Source organism: Arvicanthis niloticus, chromosome 11 (genome assembly GCF_011762505.2).
Source record: "Arvicanthis niloticus isolate mArvNil1 chromosome 11, mArvNil1.pat.X, whole genome shotgun sequence".
Lineage (NCBI taxonomy): Eukaryota > Metazoa > Chordata > Mammalia > Rodentia > Muridae > Arvicanthis > Arvicanthis niloticus.
Genome location: NC_047668.1, coordinates 38083290 through 38098548, shown reverse-complemented (window position 1 = coordinate 38098548; position 15259 = coordinate 38083290). Strand labels below are relative to the sequence as shown.

At 42.4% G+C, this 15259-nt stretch overlaps 1 non-coding gene across 1 annotated transcript; it reads right to left on the bottom strand.

The window, feature by feature from the left end:
- Positions 1-14923: 14923 nt before the first annotated feature.
- Positions 14924-15055, bottom strand: LOC117717412 (small nucleolar RNA SNORA17). Its single transcript, XR_004607905.1, has one exon. It is a non-coding gene; the product is annotated as a small nucleolar RNA SNORA17 (small nucleolar RNA).
- Positions 15056-15259: the final 204 nt, after the last annotated feature.

Below are 15259 nucleotides of genomic sequence, written 5' to 3'. Positions count from 1 at the left end.
CCTCTCTCTGCCTCTCTGCCTCTCTGCCTCTCTGCCTCTCTGCCTCTCTGCCTCTCTGGCCCTGCCTCCCTGCCTCCCTGCCTCCCTGCCTCCCTGCCTCCCTGCCTCCCTGCCTCCCTGCCTCCCTGCCTCCCTGCCTCCCTGCCTCCCTGCCTCCCTGCCTCCCTGCCTCCCTGCCTCCCTGCCTCCCTGCCTCCCTGCCTCCCTGCCTCCCTGCCTGCCTCCCTGCCTCCCTGCCTGCCTCCCTGCCTGCCTCCCTGCCTGCCTCCCTGCCTGCCTCCCTGCCTGCCTCCCTGCCTGCCTCCCTGCCTGCCTCCCTGCCTGCCTCCCTGCCTGCCTCCCTGCCTGCCTCCCTGCCTGCCTCCCTGCCTGCCTCCCTGCCTGCCTCCCTGCCTGCCTCCCTGCCTGCCTCCCTGCCTGCCTCCCTGCCTGCCTCCCTGCCTGCCTCCCTGCCTCCCTGCCTCCCTGCCTGCCTCCCTGCCTGCCTCCCTGCCTGCCTCCCTCCCTGCCTCCCTCCCTGCCTCCCTGCCTGCCTCCCTGCATGCCTCCCTCCCTGCCTGCCTCCCTGCCTGCCTCCCTGCCTGCCTCCCTCCCTGCCTCCCTCCCTGCCTCCCTCCCTGCCTGCCTCCCTGCCTGCCTCCCTGCCTCCCTGACTGCCTCCCTGACTGCCTCCCTGACTGCCTCCCTGCCTCCCTGACTGCCTCCCTGCCTCCCTGCCTCCCTGCCTCCCTGCCTCCCTGCCTCCCTGCCTCCCTGCCTCCCTGCCTCCCTGCCTCCCTGCCTCCCTGCCTCCCTGCCTCCCTGCCCCTGCCCCTGCCCCTGCTTCTCTGAACCTTTGCAAAAGCAGCCTTAGCCACATTGTCATCTCAGAGTCCCCTCTGCTCTCTTCTACAGCCATTCACCCTGGATTATGACATCACATCCTATTAGGCCATGGGAGGTGCTTACTAGGTTCATGAAATTCACTAGAAGCTTCCAAGGGAATTCTTGAAGCTTCCAAGATTCACCAAGCTTTTCCCCAGGGTTATACAGCACTAACCAAATGTCAATCAAGAAAAGGCTCTTCAGAGGAGCTGCCAACATGATGTGCAGTGATGGACTTCATGAGTCACCATGCATTCCCCTGTAAGTAACCATGAGAAAGGTATTGGTTCCTTAAGGTGGACTTAGATGCCATCATTTCTTTGATATGTTTTCATTCCCCATCTGAAGTGAGTAATGTTTCTTTAGTCTTCCCAGGATCAACAGTGCAGCTTCCTCTGACCAGCACTTCCTGTCTGCTCATCAACCTGGAGTCCCTCCTTCATGACATCTTCAAACTCAAAGGAGCTTCCACCATCTTTCTTATCTGTCCATAGAGTCTGAATCCCCGTGCTCCACTCTGTCGACATGCATCCATCCACTACTGCAACTGGATCCCAACTCCTGGTCTTACACACACACACACACACACACACACACACACACACACACAAGCACTCCTTCCACTTGCTTGGAGATAGAGTTCATTCTTCGGAAAGCACATAGAGACTCCAGGAAGCAAGAAGATGACAAGAGATGAGCATGTTTTCTGAAGTTCACCTTGTAATTCTCAGCAAGTGCTAGCAAATCAAATGCTGGAGGATTTTTTTACTCTCAAGGATTCCACTCACAGCTCAAACCAGCAGCCAAGTAAAGGAACTTTGGAATGAAAGTGGTCTGATTAGCTGGTGTTGGAAACAAACACAAAGGTAAACCAATATTTAGATTTCAGGGTAAAGAAACATAGATATACAGAGCAGAGATTTTTAAAAGTCAGATTGAGTGAAATTTAGAGACTTTTTTTACAAAGAAATTCAAATGGCTATCTTCATACATCTAGGCAAAGAAGCCATAGCTCAGGTGAATGCATACTGAAAAGAAGGACTAATCCCCTTCTTGGTGTAAAAGGCAGTATTCAGAGGACCCCAGTCCCCAGCACAGTCCATTTTGTCATGGTGATGCTGTGCTGAGCTGAGCACCACTGAGAGGTGAGCCTGGGCACAGGTGTGTGTACAGGTATGCGCACAGATGGAGTGAAGGTGGCCAGGGTGATCTTACCATCACAGCCTGTTCTCAACACCACCATTCAGCAGGGAGGGGACAGCAGCTGCTCTGACACTGCAGGGTGAGGTGTCACAGGGAGCTCTGAGACCATGGCTGTCACTCAAGGACTCATTAGCAATGGAAGGGAGTCAGTGAAGCCTGCTGTGTTGTCATCACGCTGGAGAGGGTTGGCTGCAGCCCAAATTAGCTTGCTTAGGGAGTGTGAATCAAAATGACATGTAATCTGACTGTTAATGAAAATTTCCTCTTGCTTCAGGCTTCAGATTCCATCCAGAGAGCTGTCATTTGGAAGACATGATTCATTCTCTCTCTCTCTCTCTCTCTCTCTCTCTCTCTCTCTCTCTCTCTCTCTCTCTCTCCCTTACCTCCCTCCCTCCTATCTCTCATTTTACTTGCATTTCAAGTTAATATCGAATGTAAAAATAAATTTTAACCAGCAGTGCTTGAGCAACTGTTGTGCAGTGAATTTTATGGCTGAGTCAGTAGCTCGCAGAAATGACAGGCCACAACAGGGAAGATTTTCAAATAGGAACGGAGTTGTTGCTGCTGTGGATTTGTCCATGGGGGAGGAAAAGCTCCAATCCCAAAGGAACTACTTTTTGGAAGATTAAAATACATTGCATGAAATCCTCAAAAAATAAATAAACAGAAATCAAATAAAACACATATGCATGGTAAGTGGAAGTCCAGTCCCTGCTGGTAGTGAGACGGCATTTGTTTCTGATCCTGTTATAAAACAAGGAAAGGACCATGCGATATGACGAGGTTCCCACTGTGTGTGACTACTGCTGACTTCTTACCACAAAGTACTCGGCCAAACTGCTTGGTATTGAGTGTGTTTATCTTTAATAGTAATTAAAGTACAATTGTGACAAAAACAGGCCAAAGTCTACAGACATAGGAAGAAACTGTATGACTGTCCATCAACAGTCTCTAATTGCTTGAAGTCATCAGGGGATATGTCAGGTAGATAGCATTTTCAGGAAATTAAAAATAGAACAAAAATATCTCTTTGACAGAGAGTAGGTCTGGGTTCTACCAGAAGGTCCCACTGCAGTATTTCATTATGTGTGGAAGGAGGTGTCCCAAAACCCTGCCCCTGCTCTACTTCCTTGTGAATGTGGTGAAGGTGGAATCTCAGGTTAGGCCAACACATTTCTCAAAGAACTAAAGATATAAAAAGATATTGTTATTATTTTACCCACTATTTAGCAACATAAATAAAACTTTTATTAACAGATAGATGATCACCTCTCTAAGAGAAAGTAGACTCAGAGCTAATTTCTGGCTCCATAATTATTAGCTCTTCTGGGAAATCTTAGGAGACCAATTACCTGTTCTTGAGCTTAGTGACTATGTGTCAAACATGCAGCAATGCAGTAATCACCTCAGACTCTTTTTCACATTCATTATAAATTAAAACCTATTCTCTGCATATTGACCAGTTGTTGGTCTTTGTATTAATCATCATCTGGTATAAAAAAAAAAATCTTGTCTGACAAGAGTTGAGAGATGCAGTGATCGATGGGTAGTTAATTGCTACAGAAGGCAGTTGATTTTTATATCCAGTTATCAGAATAATAATACTCAGTTCTTACTTAGGGCCTATAAGAAGACATACATACGGTTCTGGCCCAGGTAACAATCTTAGCTATGAATTCAATCATGTGAAGAGGGCTTTAAATTTAATCATAAAGTATCTGGTTGCTCCCATGACATTCATGACATTGTTGCACCAGTGACCATATTTCATCAGACTAGTCATTATTGTAGCTCTCAGAGTTCAGCATTACATAAGGTTATTGAATATTTTTCTACCCCAGCAGCATAAATAAAACTTTGTGGAATAGATAGTAGATAGATAGATAGATAGATAGATAGATAGATAGATAGATAGATATAGATGATAGATAGATAGATAGATAGATAGATAGATGATAGGTAGATAGATAGTAGATAGATAATAAAGATGATAGTGAGATAGATAAAAGATAGATGATAAATAGATGATAGATAGATAGATAGATAGATAGATAGATAGATAGATAGATGATAGACAGACAGATGGTAGATGATAGGTCAATAGATAAAGATAAATATAGATAGATGGATAGATAGATAGATAGATAGATAGATAGATAGATAGATAGATAGACAGATGGTAGATGATAGGTAGATAGATGATAGGTCAATAGATAAAGATAAATATAGATAGATAGATAGATAGATAGATAGATAGATAGATAGATAGAAAAACAGACAGATGGACTGACAGACATAGATGAGAGAGAGAGAGAAAGAGAGAGAGAGAGAGAGAGAGAGAGAGAGAGAGAGAGAGAGAGAATTGTGCCCTTTAACCAATGGCTCAGAAGTCTTTGTGAAGAAGGTAGCAAAAAACATTGTAGGAGCCAGAATTAGTGGACACTGACCATAGTATTATTTACTAGACATGACATTACTGCTGCACCCCTGAACTCACAGTAGATGAAAATGCATAAAGAAGGTATAAGATCAGGTTACTGATAGTTCCAACATAGGTAGGGAAGTTTTTTATGAAATTCTATATTTAGCTGATGACCTACGGGCAATCGGTGGCTGATGGTGTAGGACCAGTCAGTTTTCATCTGGGATGTGGCACTTGAAAGCTGTTCATACTCTACATCCCTGTTCATCCAGGCAGCACTAAGTGGACTCAGGGTGAGAGAGAGAACATAAAAGTTGGGGGAGAAAGTCATGGAGGATGGGGAGGAGTTGAAGGAAAGAGAATTAGATACGAATTTGATCAAATAAATATATATGTATGTAGAATTATCAATAAAAATAAAATATTATCTATGAATTAATATGAATAGTGATGCAATCACATTACTTTCTGATGCACTGGAACAAAGATAAAATCTCAACAAACCCTGCTTCATTTATTTCTCACTAATGTTGCAGACAGTATCTTCAAAATGCAGTGAATGGAGACACACACAGCTCACACAAAAGCACAACCCCTGAGGAACACCTAGATCTGCAACATTCCACATACATTTCTTAAGCCACATGGGCTGCTGCACAGGAAGTTCAGGAGTCCCATCAAACTCACTTGTAAACACACCTGAGGATCCTTTGCTACATTTATTTATTTATTATTTATTTGTGTGTGTTGGGGATGAGGTGTATGCACATGAATCGCCCAAGCATGCAGAACAGCTTGTGTGGGTCAGTTCTCTCCTTTTTGCCTGGAGAGTTCTTTTGGAATTGAACTCAGGTCATCAGGCTTGATGGAAAGTGCCTTGACTAGCTAAGCCATCTCACTGGTTGTACACATATTTCAGGTGTGGCCCATTTGACATTTGGAAATAACCAAAAATTGAACAGCGCAATAACATCAATATGGTAGAGGATACCCACCATTAAATCCAATATCCCGATCTTGGCATAGCTACTGAAGTCCACACCTGGTGTCGTTCTCTTGGTGGCCGAGAAGCTGTAGGCTTGACATGATTTCATACAAATGTAGACTTGTACCTGACCTGACATCTATGCTTAAGGAGCCGAGCTATGTGATTATAATCTTCCCAATAGCTCTTCCAAATACCTATGGTATACCTAATGAAACTGAGGAGAGGGGAGCAAAGAAATTCAATAATATGGTAAAGATGGAAGACACTTGCAGAAAAGCACTTTGGCAAGGTGGCTTTGAATGGATTCTCAACAGGCATTTTTAGAAAAAAAAAATTAGACTCCTAGAAAAGTTGAGTTCAGAGGAACAAATTCACATTGTCATATTATACAAAAAGAAAAGCTATTCTAATTTTGATTATGCGTGTTGGGTTTGAACACCAGGCTAAAACAGAGTCTGTCAAGTGTTTTGATTGTACCATTACAAATTTTCTCCTCTTCCTGAGATTTTGTACTCTGTGCTAGGGGATAAGGAATCTCTCCATAGCCATTGAGAAATGTGGGAAGTACATGTTTTCACCTAGAAGCAGCACAGCTACATAAAGTACTATGGTTTTTCTGTGTTGGGGCAACTCCTCTTCCTATTCATTTATGTTTATGACCAAGGACTTGCAGGTGTTTGTCTTGTGCTTCAGGTTGTAATTCTATTTTTCCTTTAGTTGTTTAGCTGTTTATCCAGTTTGACTGCTTGGATGCTCTTTCTGTTGTTCCATATCTACCCTTTCTTTGGACATTCCACATCAAATGAGTTGTTGGTTTTTAGAACATTGTTTTCTGGCACGATCATATGTTCCAAGACCTCTTTCCATATACCTTGCACCCCTGTACCGAACATTTTCCCTTAGAAGCTCTTCCTTCTCTCATTAGAGTATTAAAAGCCATAGCCTGTATACTAGGCGTGCCATTGCTACTCAAAGTTTGCTTGCTTGTGTAGCCCAATGGAATTGACAACGTTTTTAAAGAGACATATATGTACATACTAACCAGTGGATCTACACAACCTGCCTTCATCACACACTTCATCTGCAACTGTATCAGGCTAAGTATGAGCTCTTTAAGGTATCTCCGAGCTTAATGAATTATCATAGGACTCTCTCCGGCCGACCTGTCTTGCACATCTGTCAGTTCCCACTTGGACAGTGAGAAATTAGGTTTTCCCCCTCTGCCATTCATTTACTTAATTGCTCAGCTCCAGTGAGCAAGGATGACTAGTCAGTTGTCATTCAGGCCCCAATGGGAAGCTGTGCTGGCAACTAGAATGTTGCTGGAGACTTCCTTCTCACTTCACTCCTTCTATCCCCTGACATTTCCACAGTCAAGTGAAGCTAGCAGCTAGCAGCTTTATCCAGACTGTCCCCCACATCATTTTTTATGCTTTTGGTGACATTAAGCCCCCTTCTTAATAGGATACATTCCTTTCTGCAGTCACACAACATTCCAAATTTGTATTCTGATTTGGATGCAATGAAGCTCTCACTGCATAATATACATCTTTATATCTTGACGACTGCATGATGCCAGAATTCACTATCAACAGATCCACTTAAAACATCTGTGTCTCTCATCCCAGTACCAACCAGGCTGACCCTGCTTAGCTTCTCAGATCACATGAGCTTCAGCACTTCCATGGTAGTGCAACCATGGACAGGACAGTCGTATCTTTTAAAATTGCAGATTCTTTGCTCATTGTCCCTTGGTTCTCAAGGTATGGCTGGCTGCTGCTGCTATAATAATTGTTCAGCTGAAATCCACAATTGCCCCTTTCTGGTATGTTGAAGAATTGCCACCCTAGAATGTATAGTTTTGTAGAGTTTCCAATACGAATTGGTAAGGTCCTCCAAGATGCTCTTTTTTAACTGCTGCTCAGGTATTTACTGTTTTAACCTTGAACAGTATTTCAAAGCCCAGAGGTTATCCTCACGGGAGGAGCCTTAATTTCTACCAGCTTTGGTCAGTTATGACTAAGGCTGTGGTAATTATATATGTTCAAACATTTCTGAACATGAGTTTTTAAATCAGTTGAGTAAGTTTTAAAAGCACAGCTTTTCGTTAAATGGCACAAGCGCACTGAGAGCTCTGTGACACTCCCACCCAAGCAGCATCTAAGTCAGCAAGTGAGTACCTCACATCCAGAAATCCCTGCAGCTCTCCAACTTCAGCAGGATTTGAGGGGTTCTGTCTGTCTGTTTTAGTCAGTCTGCAAGTTTACACAAATTCTCCTTTTGTCTAATCTCACTCACTAATGGTAAATACCTCCGTTGTCTTTTTCTAGATTTGTCACTGTCTCCTCTCCTGAGCTATGTGTTCATGCACTTTATCCATTTTAATTGGCTTGCTGTTTTCTTTCTGTGTTTTGAGACTTTTATAAATATTTTGGCTACAAATCCTTTATAAATTTTTATGTATATCATCTCTTAGCTTGTAACTTGATTTTTTACAGTATTTTTCACAGAGTGGGAAATTGTGAATTGTAAAAAAAAAAAGTCAATTTAACATGTTTTTCATGAACTAAATTATTGTTGATCTTAAATTTACTGTCAAGCTCAAGTTTTCTCTTATGTTTTACTTCACAAATTTTATGAGCCTGAGTTTCCAGATCTATGTGCATGATAAGATGGATTTGTGAAACACGAGGAGTCCACAGCCAGAATTACATAAAGGATAGGTTTCTCCAGCTCTGTTTGCAGAATTCTTTTCTCTCTAGCACTGGCACTGTTATGACGGTATTAGAATGTGTGCATTTCTGGGCTCTCTGTTCTGCACATTGATCAAGTGACTGTATTTCTATTGTGCCGACTATACCACGCTGTGTTGATGACCGTGGCTTCACAACAAGTCTCCAAGTCATGTGGTGTCACTCTTTCAATATATCTGTTCCTCTTTAGTGAAGTGGGAGCTATTCTGAGTACCTAATCATTCTTTGTAAACTTTAGAATTAGTTTTTCATTATTTACAAAATTGCTTGCCAAGATTTCAGTTGGAATTTTATCGATGCTATTGACCAAGTTGGCAAGAACTGACATCTTAACAATACAAGAACTATTTCTTCCAACCCAAGAACTATTTCCTCCATTTATTTAGATATTCTTTGACTTCTGTTTTCTGTGGCTTATAATTTTCTTTATATAAGTCCTACACATAATTGATTTTAGTCAGATCAGTGTATGGATTAGGGAGTGCCCATTAAACATTAGTTTTTGAAAGAAATTATAAGGATTTGATATGATTTTCTTAAAATAGTTCATAGAACTCACAGAACCACTTAGAAAGCTTTGCTCTCTGAGAGAGGGACATCTATAGTGGAGTCACGTGCTTCAAAGGGTATATACCCATGCACATCACCTTCACCTGTCTTGGCCATTTGTTTCTTCTGAGAATTTGATCTGTTTCATCTGTTATCAAATGCATATACATAAAATCCTTGTGCTAGTCTGTTGTCCTTTAATGTCCATGGAATCCTACTAGACACAACCCATTCTCCTGCTATGATCAATTTGTATTCTGTTTACTCCTCGGTAAGTTTGGCCATGAGGTTTTTTTCATTTGATTATTCTTCTCCAAAAATGAGCTTTTACTTCATAATTCCTTCTGTCTTCTTGGTTTCATCATTTTTTAAATTGGATATTTTCTTTATTTACATTTCAAATGTTATCTCCTTTGCCGGTTTCCCCTCTAGAAACCCCCTATTCCATCTGCCTTCCCCCTGCTTCTATGAGGGTGTTCTCTTACCCACGCATTCCTGCCTCCCCACCTTCACATTCCCCTACACCGGGACATCAAGCCTTCACAGGACCAAGGGCCTCTACTCCCAATGATGCTCATGGAGCCATGGGTCCCTCCATGTGTACTCTTTGGTTGGTAGTTTAGTCCCTGGGAGCTCTGGGGAGTCTGGTTAGTTGATAATGTTGTTCTTCCTATGAGGTTGCAAACCTCTTCAGCTCCTTCAGTCCTTTCTTCTGCATGATAGTTCTAGCTTTAATTTCTCTGTGTTGTACAGTTTTCTCAGATGCAAACTAAGATTCTCTTTTGATGTTTTTCTTTTCTAATACATGCATTTGGTTCTATAAAATACGTATAAATATACATACTCTTTCATCCTTCCTTTCTTTCATTCTTTCTCTTAGTAAGCATTTTATTTGTTTGTTGTAGTATTAGAAAAAAAAACAGTAATATAGTGATGAATTCCCTCATGTTTTATTTTCTAGAGCTGTATTCTCACTTATTATTTCCTTTTCTTTCTTTTGTGAACTAATGAGTTTGATTGGGCTTGCCCACAGTAACATGCAGAAGACATTGATTTACAAGACCATGTGGCAACAGTGACTAAATCACTGAAGACAGTCTCTCCCTCCCCCATCAATGGCCTTTCATTGTCTCTGCTCCAATTCCTGCTTGAATTCTTGCCTTGTCTTCTTATGATAGACTGTGCACTGGAAAAGGAAGCATAAATAACCATTCCTTCCCCTAAGCTGCTTTTTGTCATCGTGTTTTATTTCAGCAACAAAATGCAAACAAGAATATCTACCATCTCCTTTAGTATTCTTAAAATACACATTGTGGAGATTCTTGAATCCCCCCTGTGATTTCCAGTTCAGTCTTTGCTGAACAATGAGGTTTGGGGCATAGTTCTTAGGCTTTCTCCCTGCCAGGACCAGGAAGACACTTGAAGGTCTGAGGTTTAGAACAGTTGTGCTGTCCTAGAAGTTCCTGGAGACTTAGAGGTAAGCTTGCTATGTTTAGCCTCCAGCAAGTCCTCACAGTTGCAGTATGGTGTCCCAGTGTCATGTAGCTTCGGCAAGTCCTGGACTGAACAAACCACCTGTAGCTCGAAATTCCCTGGAGTGTCCCTTCTATCTGGATTCCAGGGCCACTCTTTGCTCTTTGACTTCATTTTTCTCATACTTGCAAAATGACATCATTAATGTCTCAATATTTTTCTTCTTATTATGAAGAAAACGCTGACTTCAGAGCTCATTCTATGTTGGCACTGGCTCTGCCTTTATTTGTAAATAGGCCTTACAGTAATAATGCAGTATGACATAATTTTATCATAGTCTATCTTCCATTAAAACCAAACACACAAACATGAAACTTTACTTAGCTACTCATGGCTGTATAATCAGCCTTTTTATGAGTTCTCCTTTACCAACTATCTTTACTGTTTACTTAGACAACGCAATACTTTAATCATCAAAATTATTATAAAATTATTAATTTAACCACCAAAACAATAATTCACATTTAACTATTAAAATTTAGTGCTGAACTCATGGGTACCTGCCCTGTCCAATGAGCTAGAGCTGTATTCCTAGCTTTGTCAATCATGAGCTCTTTCTTAGACAATGGGCTTTATTTTAAAATTGGAGTATAGCCTTCTTTCTCTCTTTTTTTATTGAGGTTGTTACTTCAACCCTCCAGTAAGTTATTAAACAGAAGACATGACCAGACATAGCCTTACTCCCAGTTATTAAAAGCAAACACTCAGATTTGACATATGCTACATCCATGTAGCTATGAGACTAAAAGTTTCTGTCTGTCGTAGAAGTTGCCCTGCATACCGAGCTCTTCCTTCTGCCTCTAGAAGGCATGAAGTGGAAATCACTGTTAGCTTGATAGGTTTCTTCACTGATCATGGACATCAGTTCAGCTGTTATCCTCCAGTCATGTCCTGTCACTTGATCTGTTGGTTTGCAATTACTACATATATGTCCATTAGGAACAGTGCCTCCAGCCTGTTATGTGTTCCTTCTTCCATGTACTGTCTATCTCCCTGTACCTGGATTCATGGAGTGGCCAGGGATGGACTCCTTTTGTGCAATGGTTGTTTCTGTTGTCTCTGATTCAATGAACTCTGATGCTTTGTGTGTACGTCCTCAGAGAACATTTTTGCATGTTCTTTTGATTTATGAAGTATAGTCTTAATGCACTCTGGCTGGAAATGTGGGTAGAACTAATTCAATTTCTTTAATAACTAGGAAACCAATGAGGTTTTTCTTGAAAGTGAATTTTCATAGAACATTTTTAAATGTCAGTTTTACTCGGGGTATCTAGTTAAAGCACTGCTCAAAATATCCCTTAACACTTTACCTGCTTTTATAACATAATTTGCTATCATTTCTCCATTTCCTGACATGGCTAATTTGTAATTTTCCTCAGTTGTTTGTTTATTTAATCAGTCTGGCTGACTATGCAGTGGAGTTGATCTTGGACAGTCAAAATATTTTCATAGGTCTATGGTGCTGTTTTCTGTTCTGCTGCTGCAACCTAGATCATCTCCTTTCTTCTGTGTGCTGCTGGGTTCATTTGATTTCTGGGTTGAGAATTTGGGGATAAGGTGTGGTTATCCTAATGTAGTATGTTTCTTGTAAGAGATCTTTCTAAAAATAACCATTCGGGGATGCAAAAAGATTGTAAAAGACAGAAGAATAGAAGTTTGTTGTGAGACAGTGTCTCCTAAAAATGTCAGAAGTTTACCCATGTAATCTCAACAACATGGCTGCCTAAACATACCCTGAATAAGAACAACACCCATAGATACACTAACACAGAAGAGGGAACACTCATGAAACCTTAACTGTAGACAAAGAACTACAGGAAACTATGGAATGGTGAAAGAGATAAAATACAGTCTCCCGCAGGGATGAGGACCCTAATTATTTATTAGTAGTTACTAGTGGTCATTCCTAAAATTATATGCTTATATGTATATACGTAACAATATGCAGTTTGAGTAAGCTGTGTAAGAGAAAGGGAAAGGAATTCCATGGATGGGTTTGTAAGGAGGAAAGGAAATGATGTAATTATATTAAAATTCAATAAAAATTTAAACTGTATGTTTTAAGCCCACATAGCGTTAACAACTTCCTTCTGAGTCAGCAATCTTAAGAGGATGGCATATTATAATTTCAATTTTTTATAATTCAAAATATTTTCCACTATTTTCTTTGAGAATTTTGTTGACACAGGTAATTTTGCAGTCTGTTATTTCCAAGTTTTTGGAGTGATAATATATTATTCTGTTATCGTTCTCAATAATATCTCAATCAAATATTCTCAGGTAATATGGTATGAAGAATTTAACCATTATAATAAAGGAGTTGTAGGTTATTTTTGTTTTTGTTTTGTTTTTTATTTTTCTTGGTTCTTTGTAAATTTCACTCATCTCCCCCTCTCTTCAAACCTGCCCTCCAAATTTGCAAGCTCCATACAGCAACAGCAAAAAAACCTGTTTTAGAATTTGTAATGTTCCTACAGTATACCCTTTTGTCCATACTTATTTGATTTGCAAATGTTTACTTCAATGGCTCCTTGGTCAGACTTGGGGCCTCTGACTTCTGTTACTCTATCAATACTAAAACTTCACTAGTGTCTCCTCTTAGATGTCCTGTTGTTGCCCTTTGTGATGGAGATCCTGTCATTTTGGATCTGAAGGACTAGACCTTTCTTACGTGTTTGTAGTTCACTGATAGGGTAGATGTTGGGGTAGGCAAACTCAGAGCCCTGGATCTGGGCCTGAGAAGTATCTGAGCTGCTCAGCCAGCCAGCTCTCCGGGTTTTATGCCCTAGAGGAAGCTCATCTGCAGTTCCCAGGTAGGCCAGACCTACCCTGATGAAGTGTGGGGCAGTGAGCTATGAGAAGCAACTGGGTGCTTGGTTGAGCATGAGCTTGGAACCCTGGAACCTTATTGGACTGCAGGAGTTCAGCTCTGCTCCCAGGCCCTGGTTCTTTTCATTTAGCTTCAGCCCTCCAACAACCCCTCCCACAGAGAGGTCTCTGGCCAACAGTCAGGAGGAACAGGCCTCAGGCCCTAGAGAGATTTAAATACTAGATTTAAATACCTGAAGGCTGGAGGGTAGAGCCAATTAAGCATTCTTCACCAGCCCCTCCCCATTCCCTCCCTATTTAACTCAGGTCTGCCCTGAATTTCAGGGGGTATGCATCCAGATACATCCACCATCCACCATGACATTAAAGCCTGTAAAAACCCATGGACTTTCTTGTGTCATTGGGGCCACGCAGTGAGGAACCATGGAGCCACAGCAGCAGTGCCTAACTTCCCCCGGAGGAACCCAGAGCATTCCCAGCCACTTTACCAACAGCCTGGAGTAAGGAACCCTTCTTCTCCAGCCACAACTACCCACAATGAAGTACAGGAACCACTCTACCAAATGAGGGCTGATGAGGGACATGGCCAGTTCTACCACTCTCATGACACTAGGGCCAGCTCTCCTGCCTGCTGTAGGTGGCAAAAGGTAAGGTGAGTGAAGGTATCACTCCCTCACCCATGTCACAGCAAATCAGACAAATCAGTCTGCCTCTTACACATTCATGCCCATGTGTCCAGCTCACCTGCAATCCCGACATCCAGGGTCAGCTTTCCTCCACTGACCAGGTGAGGAGAAGGACCTTCTCTCCTAAGTGCTGTAGCAGGTGAGGGGCAGGGCCAGCCTTCCCACTCTAATGACCTTGGGGCCAGCTCTCCTGCCTACTGTAGGTGGCAAGGGGTGAGGGGAGGACATCTTGCATAGTAGACAAGTGGCTGGGACAGCTCTCCTACAGGGCTAGCTTGCCTGTACCTCTCATCCCATCACCAGGATCAGCTCAACTGTGCTGCCCAATCAAGGTACAGGGCCCATTGTCCCAAGTGATGAAGCCAATGAGGGATAGAGACACCTCTCCTGCTCTCAGGCCTCCAGAGCCAGCTCTCTCAGCATGTCTGGATAAGAGGTAGGGTCAGGTCTGCACAGCTCTGAGATATCAATATGATTTATGGAACACAGACTAGACCAGGGATGTCTGTTTGGCCTTGCTGCTGCAGGGCCCTGGACTCAGATAGAACCTCTGGTGGCAGCATAGGTTGTGACCCCACAATGGTCCCAGGAGGCATCACCAATTCCTAACATTGAGCTATTCCTCACTACCCTCAAGACTCCAATTCTGCCTCTCTGAATTATGCCCAAATTCTTCTGTTCCTCTTTTTCTTCCATTTCTCCACCACTTACTTGTTCCTCTTAGTAGTGCCTTGAGTCCCTGAGTGTCTGGGGTCCTCTCAGGACTGGTGTCAGGAGTGCTATGCCCCACTCATGCATTATGGCAGCATGTGAGGGTCATTTTTCCCATAGTATAATCCCAAGACTGGTGGTCATCTTAGGCTAGCTGCCTATCAGGGATCCATAGTAATGATCTGGTGTTTGTTTCCAGCTCAATCCAACCCACTTGAGTAGCCCCTTGCAAGCAAGCATTGTCTGTCTTTGCTCACTCCCACCCAGGACCTGTAGTCACAGGAAGTGTTCTTCTAGTCTTTGGCTTGCGTCCAGTCCTGAGAGCCCATCTGAGCTTGTTTGTTACCAGACTGGTGTTCATCTCAGGTTTGCTTTTTTTCCAGGGAGTGTTAGGCTATTAATAATTTAGGTGCCCGTAGGTCAGAACACTCATCACAGACGTAGCCTCTCTTCTTTCTGCCACCTATTAACACACATGTGACTCAGCAGCCACACAAACAATGCCTCTAGCGGCAATACATTTGTCTCTTACATAATTTCTACGAATTCTTTGAAAATGTCATACAGTGTCTTAATACAATCCTCTCACAACTTCTCCCATATCTGCTTTGTCTTTCTTACCCACTCAACCCCATTGGACTGAGCATGGGGCCCCCAATGGAGGAGTTAGAGAAAGAACTGAAGGAGCTCAAGAGGTTTGCAACCCCATAGGAAGAACAAC